The 18,265-nt window shown below is 38.7% G+C and overlaps 1 pseudogene; it reads left to right on the top strand.

The window, feature by feature from the left end:
* Positions 1-854: 854 nt before the first annotated feature.
* Positions 855-3,426, top strand: LOC149019798 (phosphoribosylaminoimidazole carboxylase, chloroplastic pseudogene; annotated as a pseudogene).
* The last annotated feature ends 14,839 nt before the right edge of the window (positions 3,427-18,265 follow it).

An 18,265-nucleotide genomic window follows, 5' to 3' on the forward strand; every position in this document is an offset into this window, starting at 1 on the left:
TACATACTTGATGCACTGGGCTAGACCTTTCTGATGTGGCAAAAAAGATTGTTTTCACAGAGCTATAGAGCTTCCTCTGAAAATTGTTTCCCAGAAAAAAAAAATGAAAAATCTCTATTGGAATTTTAATTTTTTTAAAGTCAAATAATCTAGCACAGTCGAAAGGGCTCAGTGTCATTATGTTAATAAAAAATGGCTTGGTGGTATGTCAATAAATTGATCCACACGGAAACAAGACTTGATAAGTTCAGAGACTTGAGAGCGGAACAAAGGACGGGAAGACTCTACCGTCTTCCAAAAAAGGATGATTGAGATTGAGATTTAGCATTTTTAAACCACGAAAATGTTTGGTTTCCATTTCGGTTGTAGGTGTAACCAACCCCTTACTAAGGATATGGCAGAAAAAAATATGAACACTTTACACCCAATCATTCCGGATAGCACTTGCATCCTCTGTATTACTACGGCTGCTGGCACAAAGTTCGCCCATTGCTAAAAATTCCCCATTGCTGCCTCCCGTAGGAGTTTGGGCCGTGGGGCCTGTGTCTCAGACTCTTAGTCCCAATGTAGCTAATCATCCTCTCGGGCCATCTACTGATTATTGCCTTGGTAAGCTATTGCCTCACCAACTAGCTAATCTACGCAAACCCTCCTTGGGCGAATTCCTCCTTTTACTCCTCAGCCTATGGGGTATTTGCAGCCAACTTCATCCCTACATTGTATTCTAGAGTTTTGTTATAAACTTAAATTCAAACTAATCGTCCTAGATGTGGATTTATATTATTTAGAGTTTGCCATAATAGAACTGTAACAGTAAAGAATTATATATAGAAATCACTCCTATCCGAATCAAAATTTTCCTAAACGGGGCTATTCTTCACAGTTAAGCATTGGGGAACTTTTAACCGTTACACCGTTAGGCTCCTTCCCGAGTTTATCTAAAAACCCTACATGCACATTAGATACGAGCCCAATTTCAGCTCTTCAGGAATCGGACAGACCTGCTCCCTCTCTTTCTCTCGCACTGTAAGTTTCTGTTTTCTTATTGCATTGTTCATATAAATTCATTGTTTTTGTGATGTGGGTTGTGTTTAATAACAGTACGCTTGTATTTTCTGGTATAAGCAATGAAAATCGTTTCAGTGACTGCAATTTTGATGTGGTTGTTTTATTATTATTACTATTCTTTCCTCCTCTCTCTCCCTCTCTTCCTCACCCCTAAGCTGAGATGGGTCTTTTCTGTATAGAAGACGAACCTGTTCGTTTGGTTGTTCATCAATTAGGAAAGTCCAAAGCCACCCTAGGTTTGAAGTTTTGGAATTTCTCTTTCTTAGATATTTCTCAAGTGTTTCTTGTTGGGTACCTAAAATTAATCTCTTTTTATTGAAATTATAAAAGCAAGCTAATACCTTTGTTGGTGACATCATGAGGCAGGTTCTAAAGGAGTCTGTCGTAAAAGGCACAAAATAATGCTTCTCCGATGTCATTCTGCTGCATTCTCTGGTCACCAGAGCTATCTTGTGTTCAGCTCTGAGTTCAGAAGTCAGCCCACTTATTGTCAAAGGAATGAAGTGGGGTTTTCATTGGAAGTGAACAACCAAGGAAGGTTTGACTTTAAAAATTCTTCTCTGCAGAAGAGTAAGAGTTGGGTCACGCATTGCCAGGCATCTAGTGAAGGTCATAACAGTTACACTGAGAAGGTTAATTTACCCGTCCATGGACTTTCTGATGTAGTGGTAGGAGTTCTTGGGGGAGGCCAACTGGCTCGCATGATGTGCCAGGCAGCTTCTCAGATTGGCATCAAAGTAGCAATTTTGGATCCGGATGAAAACTGTCCAGCAAGCAGACTTTCCTATTATCATATGGTTGGTAGTTTTGATGATGGTGCTATGGTTCGCGAATTTGCAAAAAAATGTGGAGTATTGACTGTGGAAATTGAACATGTTGATGCAGTTACTATAGAGAAACTTGAGCAACAAGGAGTGGATTGCCAACCCAAAGCCTCTACCATCCAAATAATTCAAGACAAATATCTCCAGAAACTTCATTTTTCCAAGAACTCAATTCCAGTTTCTGATTTTATGCAGATTGATGATCTTGAGAGTGCAGAGAAGGCAGGGGATTTATTTGGTTATCCTCTTATGATCAAGAGCAAAAGGCTAGCCTATGATGGGCGTGGAAATGCTGTTGCACACAGCAAAGAGGAGCTTTCTTCTGCTGTTGCTGCTCTTGGAGGATACAGTCGAGGCCTATACGTTGAGAAGTGGGCTCCATTTGTAAAGGAGCTTGCTGTTATTGTGGCAAGGGGAAGAGACAATTCTATAGCATGCTATCCTGTTGTTGAAACTATTCACCAGGATAATATCTGTCACATAGTTAAGGCACCAGCTGATGTATCGTGGATGATCAGTAGTCGGGCTGCTGATGTTGCAACAAAAGCTGTTAGTTCATTAGAAGGAGCTGGTGTGTTTGCTGTTGAGTTGTTCCTGACGAAGGATGGCCAAATTTTGTTAAATGAAGTAGCTCCAAGACCTCATAATAGTGGGCATCACACAATTGAATCTTGTTTTACTTCACAATTTGAGCAGCATTTGCGTGCTGTTGTTGGTCTTCCTCTTGGTGATCCGTCAATGAAAACACCGGCTGCCATCATGTACAATTTACTTGGGGAAGAGGATGGGGACTCAGGATTCCACTTAGCAAAACAGCTGATTGGAAGGGCGATGAGAATTCCTACAGTTTCTGTTCATTGGTATGATAAAAGAGAGATGCGAAAGCAGAGGAAAATGGGACATGTCACAATTGTGGGCCAATCTCAGGGCATGGTGGATATGTGGTTGAAATCAATGCTGAGTGAAGGTAGTCTGGAAGGTCAGAATTTCACTGCTCCACAAGTTGGGATTATAATGGGTTCTGATTCTGATCTTCCAGTCATGAGGGATGCTGCAAATATTTTGGATTCTTTTGGTGTGCCAATTGAAGTGAGGATAGTTTCAGCTCACCGAACCCCTGAAATGATGTACTCATACGCTTTGTCAGCCAAGGAACGAGGAATCCAGGTCATCATTGCTGGTGCTGGTGGTGCTGCCCACTTGCCTGGTATGGTTGCTGCATTGACTCCATTACCTGTGATTGGTGTCCCTGTACGTACATCTTCACTGGATGGGCTTGATTCCCTCCTATCAATTGTTCAGATGCCAGGAGGTGTTCCTGTTGCAACAGTTGCAATAAACAACGCGAAGAATGCAGCTTTATTAGCAGCTAGAATTTTGGCAACTGGGGATGCTAATTTACTATCTAAATTAGTCCAATATCAGCAAGACATGGAGGGTGATGTCTTGACAAAGGCTGACAAGCTGCAGAAACATGGTTGGGAAGGATATTCAAATTCCTGATCTCTTACATACTTTTCTTGTAGGATTTCCCCCCCCCCCTCTTTTGGGGAATGTTTAGAATTTGAGTAGTTGTTAACCCCCCCTTTCCAGCAAAAGAAAAAAAAGGAGTAGTTTTAAAATAATGAAGCAATGAATATCACAATATGATTTTATTCTTTGCATGTTGTTTGTTGTTTCTGTTTAGTATAGCTTCCGATCTCTATTGGTGTTCTGTTTAATATAACTTCCTAAATGCCTGAATGCAGTGTCAGCCTCTCAATTTGGTTCATGACACCCTGTAATGGTAGTTCGTCGGTGATCCACTGACATAAATTGATGAACCAGTAGGAAGAAGAAGAGGAAGTAGAAGAGGGAGAAAGGGAAAACATAACTTCAGGAGTTGGATGGATTTAGGTCTTGGGTTTCTTTCCTTTTTATTTTTTTGCTTTATAAATAAATCTTGATTCGTGATTGGGTTTTTGGGTTCAGCTGTCAACAGCATAGCGGTTTAATTATTGTATTTGAATTAGTTCACATCCAATGGTTGCACAACTTCCAGGAGAGATGCTACACGAAAGAGTGGAGGGGCCAGCTCCTATGGCAGCTTCATTTCTCAACTGGTCCAAGAGATCATATTCCAGAGTCATTCCTTGACTAGAAGCTCCCATGGTATGTGCTACTATTGAAGATCAGGCTCGTATCTTCTCTGCTTGTCCACTTAATTTTAAAGGATGTTGGAGTTCCTTTTCCTGCATTTTCTTCTACTGCATGTCTTTTTTTTTTTGGTAAGCTTCTACTGCATGTCAGTGCCATGAAGTCTGAACCAGACATCTATGTCATAATCCAATGGTTTTCCCAGAGACTTCCATTAGTGTTTAAGTCTTTCGGTTAGTTATGAAATTTCAGATTGGTTAATTAATCATATTTTTACTTCTTTTTCATATAATAGACAAACAGGTTTAACTAATGGTGTTCAATTTAATTTCAAGTTGAGATCTACTGTAACATTTGAGGAAGAAAAAAAGGGAGAAGAGACAGAAAGGAATGTGATGTGTGTAATGTAATAAGAAGAAGAAGAAGAGAGTGAGAGAGAGAGAGAGAGAGAGAGAGAGAGAAACCCAACAGCAACAAGCAGTTCTGGCACTAATTTCTCAGTGACTTGATGTTGGTTTAAACTGGAAACCCAGAAATCCGGGATACCAACAACTAGGAGCAGTTCTGAGCAAATACATGAAACAAAATGTTACAGGAAAACCAGAACAACCACCAGCTTCTGACATTGTACTCAAAACATTCAAATGAAGTTATTCAAAATATATTATTACATTACAAAAGGAAATTTCAGGCCATAACAAAGTTAAAATCAGGATTGAAAACCAGATGAGAACCACCTCAAGAGTTGGTTCAGAGTCTTAGAGATCTGCTGAGTGTCTTGTAAGAAGATAAGCTATTCTTCAGATCTTTCTCTTCTCTTCTTTCAGACTTCTTAATCAGAATTGGTCTAAACAGCTTCTTCATGGCCTTCAACAATCTTGTGCGTCGTCCCTGTCGTACTTGTGACACCATAGGTTGTGGTTGAGGACCTTGGGGTGCCATGGATCGATTCATGTTGGGCTCTGAAAGACTCCTTGCCAGTATTGCTTGATTAAGTTTTATCTCAATGGTGAGCCGTTCAAATTGATCAAACAATGAACTATGTTCATCTCCAAATCTTCCATGACTTCCTTCCATCACTGAAGATGATCTCAATGAAAAGTTAAAGTATTGACTCAAATTTATGGAACTAATGGAACTAAGTGTCTAATGATGCACTTGGGAGAAAACTTTACATTTACAAAAGAAGAACAGAAAATGAACTTTATTCTTGTTTGCATCACAAAGAAATCCAATGGATCTTGTTTTTTTTCTTCTTTTCCTTTATAAAATTTTCTAAGGTGCAATTCTCCTTTAATATGACTTCACACACACAAAAGAAGAATTGAGTTTAATTCTATGTAAAAGGAAAACTGCAAATTCTTGATTCTATTTTTTTAATTGAATTTGCTGATGATTTGGGCTATAAAATAATTTGCTCATGCGTGAGTCATCAATTTCACACCATTTTTGTGAAATTTACAGTATTGTAAAAATTGAAAAAATGGTGGACTTACGTATAATGTTTTTCATCAATCATAAGGTTTACCACAATTAACAAAGGTGTGTTTATGCGCAATTAATTAACTAGGTGTAAATGATTTGGCCCTTAAATACTAGCAATTCGTGTCTGAATTTCTGTCCGTCAGAGTAAAAGTTTGTATTTTCTTCACACTTCTTTACCACATAATAGGGATCAGAGGAGGCCTCCGAGTGCTAACAAAATGAATTAGAAGTGAATCCTCTAATAAGCCCACGTGAATCCTCCTCTATGTGGTGAAGATGTGCGACGAGAACATAAACTTCTATCTTGATGGGTGAGGGTCAAACGTCAAATAATTTTCTTCTCTTTTTTTTTTTTGCCCAAAGAATTTTCAAATAATTTTATTTTAGATAGTGGATATCATTTAAAACTAAGAGTCTATCACTTGAACCTTGTGTTTCATGGTCATTCACCATATTGATCAAATCAACGCAGTTTGATTATAAAATCACCATATCATAACCTTCCCCCATAATATAAAGCATATTGTCTCTCGTTGCTAGGGCTTTGGCTTCGAAAACAGATTGGGCTGGTTTTGAAACAGTCAGTACACATTGTCCATCTGCGTTTTTAATTATAAAACTCAACCCACAACCAACTCTGCTTCCCTTCATTGCAGCATCAGAGTTTAGTTTTACCCGAATTGGAAGTTTCCAATCCGACTCTCTCCCTCTGATGCAACTCTAAATTGCTAATTAGTAGTTTATTAGATTCGAAGAACACCCCAAGTTGCCGCACTGCACTATCAATGGCCTCCATCACAGAAATAACTTTGTTATTAAGGCATTATTAATGTTAAGGGATACCTTTGGGGTGGTCAAGTTTTTTTTTTCTTTTATTCTTCCAGTTTTTTAACAGTTAACTTATTTTAGTGGGGTGAAACTCCAAACACGCCACTTTTGTGTCAAAAATTACAAATTACCCACAATTATTTGACTACCTTCCCCGCCCTTGTCGGGAATCACCCAACGGGTACCCGTCACACCCTAAACCCTAACAATCAGATTGATTTGAAGTTCAAAGAAGAAAAATCAGAAATTTTCTTGAAACCCATCAAACAGAAAACCAATCAAACCAGCTCCCACTTCCATAGACATCACAGCAACCGGGAACGTTTCTGCAACAATACCTCTCTCTATTCACGGTCAAATTATTAAAAACTCATTCAATTCCAGTTCTCGTGATCAGACTCCTAATGCCATTCAAACTTGAACTATTAAGAAACCATTTTTACTTCCAATTCCATAAAACTCATTGACCTGAATAAGAAATTAAAAATCAGTGAGAAATTTTATAAAGAATAGAAGAAGTGAATCACCAATCATTGCTCCAGAAGAAATCGCATAGACTATAAAAACAAGAAAATTGACTGAAAAACATTGACATAAAATTTAGAAGAAATTGTACCAGGCACTTCAAAATGGAGGCTTTAAAATACTAACACCCTCATTTTATGTTTGAAAAACAAAAACGCTTCAAAATTGGATTTTTATTGGACACAATAAATCCAATTTGTCACTGAAAATAGTTAAATCAATTTTTTTTCCCTTCATTTTTTGAATTGAAAGAAAAATAAACAATGATTTGAGGGTTTTAGTGACAAGTTATACTAATGTGTTCACTAAAAATCCAGTTTTGAGGTTTTGAGGTGTTTGTATTTTTTTAAAAATAAAATGCGGGGTCAGTGCTTCAAAACTTCCATTTTGACGTGTCAATGCAATTTGCTCAATTTTTTACTTATGCATGTCTTGGTGTTAGTGCAATTTGCTTCATTTTTTACTTATGCATGAATCCTGGTGTCAATTTAATTTGTTCAATTTTTTACCTATGTGTGAGTCTGATTTCCAGTTCATTTCTTATTTCCTTGTAGATGTGTGACATGTGTCCCAATATCACATCAAAAGGTTGAGGTCCATTTACAGATCGCATCATTTTTTTTTACTTTAATCACAACTCTTTAATGTAACTTATAAATGGATTTCAACCAGTTGATGTGATTGGGACACATGTCATACATCGACAAGAAAACGGATGTCAGAAATGGACTGGATAAAATTTCAAGTTCCTTGGAGACGCTAAGTTGTGCCGTTACTAACCGAAAGACTTTGCCTCAGTTTTACACATTTAATGCGCAGAACCGTCAAGCAGAGCATTTTCGACCATAAACCATCTAAATTCTTTGAATCTAGATCGAAATTTTGGATCCATCGAACCAAAATCTTGCTTGACTGTCATGCGCATGAGCCATGAGTGAAGCAATTTCTAACCGAAAGGGGATTTTCAAGGGCATTTTTTTTTTCTACCAAAAAATATAAAGCAAAAAAGCCAATTTTATTGCTTCATGAGAACCAATCACGAACAACTTTTCAGTACTTTCTTAATATCTACTCTTTTTTTGTTTTGGTATGATTTAATATCTACTTCGAAATCTCATACTATTTTGCAGACGACGAGAACGCGTAGGGGTCATAGATAAAGCCAACGAAGTGGAAGAACATTCGGATGAGGAATAGATAAACCCTAAGTCCGGATTTCAGAACCAAATTCGAATTTTCTTTATCGTGGATTGAAACTTTGATTTCGTTTTCGTGTTGTGTACCCGATCGTCCTTGGTTGAATCTTGTTTCACTTTGATGGTTGACTCGCTACCTTTTGATGCTGCTTAAAGATGAGGTTATTGTATATGTTCTCCTCCGTTTTCACAATCAGATAGATAGGTTAAAGTATTCAGGTCCAAGGAGCTTAGTTTTTTCCGATAATGGATAGAAACGGTATTCTCGCTGTTTCAGTATTAATTCTTATAGTTGTTACCGGATCCGATGCATCGTTGATTGGAAGGTTTCGGAAACTGGTGGCGGAGAATTCAAATCTGACGGAGGTAGTAATAATTGCTGTTTCATTTGTTGGTTTTTGGACTTAAGTTTGGATTGATTGTTCTAGAACTGTGAGTGATGAAACATATAATTTGTTTATATAGATTACTCCATCTCCTAGCCCCAGTTCGGATGTTAAATATAGGAATGAGACTCTTCCAACTCAAACTACCGAGAAAGTGGGGGATGAAAGCCAGCCTGCTGGTTCACGGAATGGAAAGTGTGATGTGTCCCACAGGTGCATGGATCGGAAAAAGTTGATTGCCTGCCTTGCGCATCCTGAAGATGGTAATTAATTATGTCCTTTAAATCTTTATTAATTTGCTTATTCCCCTTTTGCCTCTTCTTTTGAGATGTTTGGAAGGGCTGTTCTTTGTTTTTTTTCCAAGTGTTTCACATTTTCGATATGCTAGTGTCAAAATCAACAGAGTTTTATATGACAAACAAAAGTTGTGACGGGTGAAGTATTTTGCAGGACTTCATTGTTAATTTTCCATGAGGGATTTGAAACTTGCCTTCTTCATTTGGGTCCTGATCTCCAATTCAATATATTAGATATGCTCAAATTTATGCCTGCTGGGTAGGTAGTTGTCTTATGTGGTTCAATGGAGATCATCCATAAGGTGCCCCAACTTGTTCCATAAGGTCTAAGATGGGGTTTGCCATTCCTTTTCGTTGGTTTCAGGCCATGGTCAATTTATTTGACCATTTTTATGACACAAGATGCTCTTTGCTTTTCTAAAAATCAGGTTGCCTAAGTGATTGTAAAGTGTGAATTTAGAGAGTTTGGGTCTTAGACGTTTATGATACCTTTGGTTGTTATATTGAGGACAGCAGTTGAAGTTTTAAGAAAAGTCACAAACTTTGCAAGGTATTGTGGGAATGAGCTAGGGAGTAGTTATGCTTAGTTATTTATTTGAATTTGAATTGCTTATGTTTCCAAACTCTTGGGTGATTATCCTAATAGTAGTTTTAAGTAGTTGTAGGAAGGTAGTTACTTCGTCTACCTATAATTACTAGTGTAATCCATTTGTAAGGACAACAATCATCAATCCAATTACAATTACACTTATCTTTTTTACTTATCATAGTTTAGGTTTTGTTCTTCTCTTTTCTTAGCCTTAGCATAGCAATGGTACAGGTTCGCCAAGAAAGAATCCCACGAGTTTAGTTGCTTTTTCCCAAAAGGCATCAAAGTCCTCGATATGCCGAGGCAGACAGAACTCACATCGCTTGATTATCCAGATTTTCCTTGGGTCAGTTGCAGACCTTGGCACACTAGTGCAAATCCAAGAAGAAATTGGACGAAGAGGAAGATTCATGATTGAAAGGCATTGGGTTAACATGCGGTTTTCACTTGTGTAACAGGTTGCCTTCAACATCATGATAGAGTATAAGAAATTTAGAACCATAGTATTCGAAAATTAGTTTTTCTACCACCAGCCATAATTGTTCAAGTGATTGATAAAAGAATTCTATAGATGATAATTGATGAGCGAAATTAAAAAGAGAGAAATGATCTTAATTAGAGACGGAGAGATCTTCTAGCGTAGACTTAACACCGTATACCACATCTCAATGGAGAAGACATAAGCTTTATAGTGAGGCTAGGGACCATTAGAAACTCCCAAAATGGAATAAATCTGTCTTTACTCCTTCCATTGAGAAGTAACTGTATGAAAGTCATTCCCTTTAATTTAACCACCTGAAAGTTATTCCTTTTTAATTTAATCACCATTTATTTTAATTTTGACATGTGGGCCACTTTAATTTTACACTCTCCCACTTGGCCCCATGTCTCAATTAAAAAACCTAGATGATCAATTACACTCAATATGCCTTAGAAAATAAACTTAAATTAGAGTTATGGTGAACTCTTATTTATATAAAACCTCAATACACGAATAATGGCGGTCATACTTCTCCTTCAAATTGAATACTTCTTTCAATCTATTACGACGGCTGATTTTTTATGAAAATACTTTATGGGTTTCTTGGCTTTATGAACAAATCCCTAAGCATAATTCATTCGCGGTCCACTTTATTTTTGACATTTTTAAATTTATACGATCAAGGACAATATGTATCATTGTCTCTTCCCGATCATCTCGAACTCCCATGGGGAGGCGAGTTACCTTCCCTCGGCCCTCCTTGTATTTCTCAAATAGGCAACATAACAACGCGAGAGATCTCACTTAAGCGAGGAGACTTGACCAATTCCCATATCAGGCGGGAATTTTATCTTCTTAGGTGCTTTGTCTTAAACAATAGCACCTATCTTGGATAAAGATGTCGCCTGAGGATCATATTTATAAGTTGGTAGTTCCCCAACCACAAAAAATTGATTACGTAATTGTTTCCTTAGAAAATTTCCAATGGATAAATCCATCTGGACTGATCCCTTGACCCCCCAGATGACCCCCAAAACCATATAGATGTGTGGATGAAGGTTTCACCAAGTCCTCGATCCACCTTCAATTTTTGATACACTTAGTAGGGAAATTAGGTCACCCTTGCAACAGAATCAGATCAATCAAAACTCTATACTTCCGTTGTGCAATCCCTACCTTGATGACTATAGCATCATCATGACTATAGAGATCTTTTATCGCCTCTTCGCTAAAGGTGATAGAATCTTCACCATTGGCTTCCGTTAAAGCCTGCCTCTCTAGGAATTCCAACAAATTTGGATTTTGTTTTTGGACCCAAGAGTGATTACGGGTCCGTCCCCAAAGATGGTAAGGATTGGTGGACTAAGTAGCTCAATCACCCTCCTCGCCTTTCTTAGACTTCGGGCCTCCTTGATCGTTCCGCACTAACCGAATGATCCCTTTTGAGGAGTAACTGATTTCTTATGATATTGCTAATTATGTTAATAAAATGTAAATCTAGACAACAAAAGCAAACATTAGGAATACACGTTGATTTGTACATTCCAATACAAAATTTGTGACTTGGAAAGTACTTGCGTGAAAAAGATATGAGATATAATTTCATTGACCTTGAAAATATGAAAAACAACAGAAGGAAAAATTCAAAGTTTTGGGTAAGTCGTTTAAACATCAGTTTTAACATGTAGAAAAATTAGAACATTCATCAGATTAAAGGAAAACAAAACTTTAATATATAGGTGGAAAACAAACAACTTGATGCTTTGTGGTTAGAAAAATTATAACTGAAATTCCTTTAGTATACTTTTTATTTTATTTTATTTTAATTTCCTTTTGGATAAACAAGGACTCATTTAAGTTAGAAGCACATGAATTACACAGTTGTATCAAGATGAAGCAAGTTGACTAACCTAGGAGAAGAGTTGGTTGTGCTATCACACACAGTCAGAGACAACGCCTTTTGAGTGCTAGAATTGTCACATCCCCCAGCCGGTCCCTAAGCGGCATGCCGGGAGTGTGATCCACAGCCCCAAAGATCAAGTATCGAGGAAATCATCCTCCCTCATATACAATAACATAATCATAAACAGGAAATAATCAAGGTTTATATTATAAACAAAAGATCCAAATCAGGAAATGAATAATCAATATAATCGGAGTGCGGAAATGATACCGAGATGTAATCACATCAAAAGAAGTAGAGTGAGGCGGAAACTCACTCCCACAGATACAGCTGAAATGTAGTACGTAAGTCTAAAAGAATTACAATGATTCTAAAGAAAAGTAAGGAAAGAAAATCAAACAAAACTACGACTTTTCTATCCTATAGATGACATCTTCGAAGTAGTGGACTTCATCAATCCAATAGAGATGTTCCATCTCTACATTAAATCTAATCGTGGTACGCAATGTGATCGCTCGAGGGATCATCGAGTGTAATCTTCATTGTTGCCAATAGCTTGCGTGTAGTTCACTTCATCGGTTTGCGCTTCATCGTCTTGTCTTTCATAGTAGTCAGTACCGTAGAATAATCTAACAAAAAGATTGTACAAAAAGGAGTGAGTTCGATTGATCTCGATAAGGCAAGTTAACTCATAACAACATAAATAACATGCGGCAAATCATAACAAGATGCAATGCAGGATGAAGGGAGATAATGTATGTATGCATCTAAACTTTATGTATGCTGGTCTCTATTGGCGAGACATGCTTTAAGTCATAACACCGTACTTCTTTGGGTAGGTCTCATCTCACAACGCCGGTTGGTAATGGGTCCGACAACCTCGGGACATTCCATGGCTGGGGGTTAAGTCACCGCTCTCTCACATCACCATGAGCCCAAGTCTATCCATATGCAACCCTCCAATAAATGGCCCCCCACAATGTGATTCCGTCCTCTCACGGGTTGGTTACCGGTCTTGAGCGCCCGTGAATCCCCATTACTTTGCGATGGGTCGTTCGGTCTCAATTCTCTTCCGAATCGGGTCTAATATGTTGGGGACATTCTAGCCAAACATTGCTAGACAGTCCTAGGTATGACACCAAATGATTCGGGAAAGCGTCAATAGGCAACCCCGGAAACATCCCATACTATTTCCGGTAATGTCCAAGGACGAGAAGTGTCAAAAGGACACCCCTCAATCCCAAACCATACCTAATCAAACACATTCTCAGATCAGTCATGTCATACAAAATCAACAATTCATCATATAAACGAGAATATAAAGTCATGATCTAATCATTAAACAATATAGTAATAAGCAATTCATATAAGCTTGAATAATGAAAAAGAAAACATAAGTGAAGTGCTACTGTACTTACAGTAGTATATCGAAGTATAAAATACAAGAATAGTAAATAAACTCAAAGTTTCTTACAGTAGAAACCATAGAGTATACGACCTATGTTATTATGAAATAATCTGTCCTTACCTTGATTATCGCCAAAGATAATCCAAAGATCAAAGAGAGCAACTCCAAACTTAGCAAATAAACCCTAACAATCATAAATACAACATTAGGAAAGATACCTAAAGGATCGGAGAGCAAACGAATCAAACTAAGCGACAAGCAACGTTGCCTTCATTGGTCTAGTGCTTGGTTTCTTGACCCGATCGACCAAGCGATCGACCAACCGAAGTCAAGCGGAATTGCAGAAACTAGATTGGTCATAACTTCTTCGTTTGAGTCGGATTGATCCAAAATTTGAAGGGGAACTTCCTAGAATGTATTAGAACTTTATGGGAAGGTAAAATCATCAAGTCAAGGTCAAGAGATGGGTTCTTGATTTGAACCAAGAAACTAGGGTTTCAATCTTATGGCTCTCATGAAAAGGCTGGGGTTACAAGGGGGGGGAGGGTTGGTGATAAGAAAATAAAAAAGAAAATTGGGGGAGAGGTTAGGTTAAATATATATATATTTTTTGGGTTGTTTCCTCTGGGGGGGGGGGTTGCGGTGTTTTTAAAAAAAAAAAGGGGGGTGGGGTTTGAGGAGTTGGGGGGGGGTGGGGTTGAGATTATCATTGATGATGTGGGTTTCTAGGAATAGAATGAGGTGATGGTATAGATGGTTGGGAGAGTGTGGTTCTTTTGTTTTGTTTTATTAAAGAAGAAGGTGGAGGAAGAAAAATTTTTGTCCGGCCTCCCGGCCCGGTACCCTATCTAGCATACCGAGAGTGTGATCCACAGCCCGAAGATCGGGTATCGAGTGATCAACCTCCCACATAAACAATAACATAATCATGAACAATCATAACATGAGTGCGGAAGATAAATCATAGATCCAATAAAGAAAGAATGAATCATAAGCTGAATCAGAATAATAGATATAATCGGAGTATCAAACGGATAAGTAAAGTGAAGCAAAAATCCCACTTTACATCCAGCGGAAAAGTAGCTCTAAAAGAATAAACTAGACAAAACCTAATCCCAGTAACAAGTACATTGGGTAACTAAATTGTTCTCCACTTTATAGACAACATCCTTGTAAGTGTAAATCTCATAAATAGCACAAGGACGCTTCCACTCAATGGTCGGACTAAGCATCGTACGGAGCATAACCACTCGCGGGATCTTCGGAGTAATTGTGGTAACCGCAATCACCTTCTGGAGATATGCCTCTTCGCCTTGCGCTTCTTCATAGGGACCGTCATAGTACTCGGTACCTGCGGGATAGTCTAACAACATTGTACAATAAAGGAATGAGTTTCAAAGAAACTCGGTAAAGCGATTGAAAATCCATAATAACATAAATGGCGAGAATTCCGAACACTCATAAATGCAATATGATATGAGACAAACAATGAATGAATGAATCTAACTCTATGTATGCTTTGGTCTCTATTGGCAGACATGCTTTAAGTCATAGCACCGTACTTCTTTAGGAAAGTCCACTCACATCCTCAACCATTTAAGATATCTTGGATTCTCTCACGGATCATTTCACCGGTCTTGAGCAGCCGATTGGTAATGGGTCCTTCATCCCTCGGGACAAACCTTGGCGGGGGGTTAAGTCAACACACTCTCTCACAACCATTTGGTATAAATCTTGGCGCATGTCGGGGTAAAACCTAGCCAAATGCAAGTCTTCTACTTGGTTACATCAAGTCGAGATCCGAGATACTTCCATTCCTCGTCCACTGACGATCCTTTCCAGTATCCTTCACACTAGAGTCGGCGTATCCTATGGCACCAACCAACTCGGACTACGGACTCATCAACCCTATTGATCATCCACATATGGTAAGCGGGAAGCTCTCACGTCCTCTCACGGGTTGGTTACCGGTCTTAAGCGCCCGTGAGCCCAAGTCTAACCATATGCAACCCTACCAATAAATGGCCCCCACAATGTGATTCCTGTCCTCTCACGGGTTGGTTACCGGTCTTGAGCGCCCATGAATCCCCATTGCTACCACGGGTCGTTCGGTCTCAATACCCCTCCGATTAGGGTCGACATAACAGGACATCCTAGCCAAACACTACTAGACAATCCTAGATATGTCATCCAACGGTTTAGGAAGGTGTCAGGAGGGCATCTCCGGAAACATCCCATAATATTCCCGTAGTAGTCCAAGGACAGAAGTGTCGAAAGGACACCTCTCCTTTCCAAACCATACGTAAGCATACACATGCATCAATTCATATCATCACATATATGGTAACTTCATATATGGAAAGAAATCGGTAATTACAATCACTTGTATAACATTGGTAAGTAAATCATACATGAATCAATTTAATATGAATAAGTAATGCTACTGTAATCAAAGTTATGCAACAGTAGTATATCATTGTAAGAATCTAATTTAGGAAACATATTAATGATATTCAAATATAGAAACTAGATTCATGCTATCTATGTAATTAAGGAAATAACCATCCTTACCTTTTATAACTCATAAGGAATCCTAAGAAATCAAGTAAGATCTTGGCAAACTTGAGAAGAAGGTCCTAAACAAGTATATACAACATATTAGGAAAGATCCCTAACGGCAAAGATATCAAAACATCCGAAAGCAGGACCAAATCTGGAGTTCTTTGTACTCATTGGTCGAGTGGATTGGTCGAGTGGTCGATCGACCAATCGATCGACCAATGCGAGACGATAACCTATAAAATCAGAGTTTTAAGATATGAAATCCGAATTTGGTGGTTCAAAAGGGTACTAATCAAGGGGTAGACTACATCAGTAGTATTCTAACAAATAGGGGACCTCAAAACACCAATCAAATCAAGATATCAAGATCCAAATTAGGAAACAAAAAGTTACCATAATTAACTCAAACATGGATCTTGATGAATTTGAAATAGAAAACAAAGACAAGAACAATAGGAGGATGGATCATTGCTTTCGGTAATGAAAACATGAAAACATACATAGGTCTTCATGGAATAAGGCTTAGAAGCATAAATCTAAATAAGGAAATAAAACCTACCATATATGTAACTATCATGCATCATGAAGAACACATAGTATGGTAGAAGAGAACATCTAGAAATCTATAGATTATGGATCATGGAAAGAAAACACGGTAATTACTACTAACATGATCAACAAAAGAAGATCCAAAGAGATCAGAATTCAGATTAGAAGTTTAACAGAGATTAAATCATGGTTTGATCATGAATCCTTCAAAAGCTTGCAATGATCATGGTTAAGATCATTGTTCTAGCCTTAAATCCTTAGGATGATCATGAGAACATGTTCGAGAGATGTTTGCAACAGAGAATGCAGCATCTCTTCTACTGTCTCAACTCAAAAAGGAAAGAAAAACAAAGATGGAGGAGAAGAAGAGAGAGTAGACATACCTTTTGATGCAAAAAGAAGAGTTTCGACGAAGATCCGTCAAGAAAACACCAAGGATGCAAGAGAGATGACTTGCGAGAGGTCTTTGGTTCGTTCCGGAGGGTTTGGAGGCAGCAAATACGAAGTGGACTCGAGATTGGACTTAAATAGAGCAAGAACAACCTAATTGCCAAAGACAGCACTCATTGGTCGAGTGGATTGGTCGTTGGCCCGATCGACCAATCGGTCGACCAATGCGCGACAAGGCCAAAACGAGGGAATTGAAGGTCAGGATCAAATCCAATCCTAAAGGGGTTTTGCACACAAGTCAAGTGACTTACCTAATAGGTAGAAATGCCTTCAAACCAAGATAGAGAGCACTCCAAGTCCATCAACTAATTAGATCTTCATCGGGATTCAGTTTCCATAAATAGAACCTCATCATCAACTTTCATGGATTCAAAGCCGGACACCAAGTCCTCTCTTTGGGATGGCCCAAAGCTGACTTCTTACTTTACTTCGGGTCATCGGACCTACAAATAACAAGGTTTCCGGGTCAAGGTTAGGGCTGGGTTTTACATTCTCCCCCCCTTAAAGAAATTTCGTCCCCGAAATTGAAAGCGTACTGTGCTTCCAAAGAGGTAAGGAAACTTCTCCTTCATATCTTCTTCCTTCTCCCAAGAAGCTTCTTCGAGGGTATGGTTCTTCCACCGAATCTTCACCAAAGGAATGGCGCGATTCCATTGCTGCTTGTCCTTCCTATCCAAGATTTCGGCCGGTTCTTCATCATAGGTCAAATCAGCACTAAGTCCTTCGGGTGCTTGCTTGCAAAATGTGTTCCGGATTCTCTATGTATTTTCGGAGCATCGAAATATGAAACACATTGTGCACACCAGCAAGAGACGGAGGTAATGCTAATCGATACGCAACAGGTCCAACCTTTTCCAAAATCTCGAAAGGTCCAATGTAACGAGGGCTAAGCTTTCCCTTAACATTGAATCTCATCACACCCTTCATTGGTGAGACCTTGAGAAAGACTTTCTCTCCAACTTGAAATTCCAAATCGGTCCTTCTCTTATCGGCATAAGATTTCTGTCTCATTGAGGCGAGACTTAATCCTTTCTCTTATCATATCTACCATAGCACTTGTAGCTTCAATCATCTCTGGACCTAAGACTTTTCTTTCACTGTCTCGATCCAGTACAAAGGTGTCCTACAAGTACTACCATACAAAGCCTTGAATGGAGCCATGCCTATTGTGGCTTGATAAGCTGTTGTTATAGGCAAACTCAACCAAAGCTAGGTGTTCATCCCAATTACCACCCATATCCACCACACAAGATCCGAGCATGTCTTCCAATGTCTGAATTGTCCGCTCGGATTGTCCATCGGCTTGTGGATGATGAGCTGTACTCAAGTTCAATTGGGTTCCCAAGGCCTTCTGCAAACTATTCCAAAACCTTGAGGTGAACCTAGGATCACGATCCGAAACAATACTCAATGGCACACCATGCGAGACGAACCACATTATCCACATAAAGCCTGGCTAGCTTATCCGAGTATGAGTGATCTTCATAGGAATGAAATGGGCTGATTTGGTCAACCTATCAACAATCACCCACACGGTGTCATTGCCTTTACTTGTCCGAGGCAAGCTAGTCACAAAGTC

Source organism: Hakea prostrata, chromosome 3 (assembly GCF_041222555.1).
Source record: "Hakea prostrata isolate BN-2017 chromosome 3, UWA_Hpros_2, whole genome shotgun sequence".
Classification (NCBI taxonomy): Eukaryota; Viridiplantae; Streptophyta; class Magnoliopsida; order Proteales; family Proteaceae; genus Hakea; species Hakea prostrata.